The sequence below is a fragment of the Apis dorsata genome, unplaced genomic scaffold, assembly GCF_000469605.1.
Source record: "Apis dorsata unplaced genomic scaffold, Apis dorsata 1.3 scaffold_169, whole genome shotgun sequence".
Lineage (NCBI taxonomy): Eukaryota > Metazoa > Arthropoda > Insecta > Hymenoptera > Apidae > Apis > Apis dorsata.
The window spans coordinates 735,573-736,399 of NW_006263457.1; the positions used below are offsets into that span (position 1 = coordinate 735,573).

General features: G+C 49.5%; 1 protein-coding gene across 1 annotated transcript in view; it reads right to left on the reverse strand.

The window, feature by feature from the left end:
• LOC102678577 (zinc finger protein ush) overlaps positions 1-827 on the reverse strand; it is a 181,966-nt gene that overhangs the window by 4,940 nt on the left and 176,199 nt on the right.

Below are 827 nucleotides of genomic sequence, written 5' to 3' on the forward strand. Positions count from 1 at the left end.
CTCGGGGTTGGCTCCGTTTATTGGCCCATTCGCGTTCCGCCGAACTATCCACGCTCTCGAAACTATATTTCCAAGCGATATGGATTTTTGAAGGTTTCCCCTCCTTTTTCGAGATCCTTATCTCGAGTCTCGAGATCGTATCTCTCGAGTCGAAAGGAAGCCGAACACTGCGGAAAGTTATTTCACACACCTTTGGAGACTGACGAATTCAGAGTTTTCCTCTTTTTTTCTTTATTCCCTTTTAATTACTCGTTCTTTCAACGCTCCTTCCAACTTGTACATGCCGAACTTCAATTAACACCGAGGTATTTAAAATTTTTCCTCGCGTATCTAGACTTCTCGATCAGACTCAAAATTCTCTATTCTCGATCAGTTAGGAGGTTAAACCCCTCCCTCCCTCCTCTCCCTAATTAAAACCTTCGTTACGTCGCAGAAAAACTTCAAGATCGATCTCTTGAAAAACACGCGAAAAAGAAACGCGCTATCCGCAGTATCGAAAAAATCCGCGGCGCAGTTGGGGAAACATCCTGTTGCCAAGCAAGTGGAGCAATGCTCGACACGGCATCGACACCTCGAATCGCCGTGATCTTTCGCCTTCCAACGAGATGCCTCGCCACGGATATCCAAGGAAAGCATAGCGCATCCACCGAGGGCGGTTTCGTCCTCGAAATCGAGACGAAACACGCGTATCGTCCGTCGAATTACCCGGATCCTTTAATTGCCTGGTTGCCTGGGCGAGGCTCCCCTCCCCTTCGTGTACACGAGACGAAAGAGGGAGGGCGGGGAGGAGGAGGAGGAGGAGGCGAGATGCCGAGGAAGATTGGGGC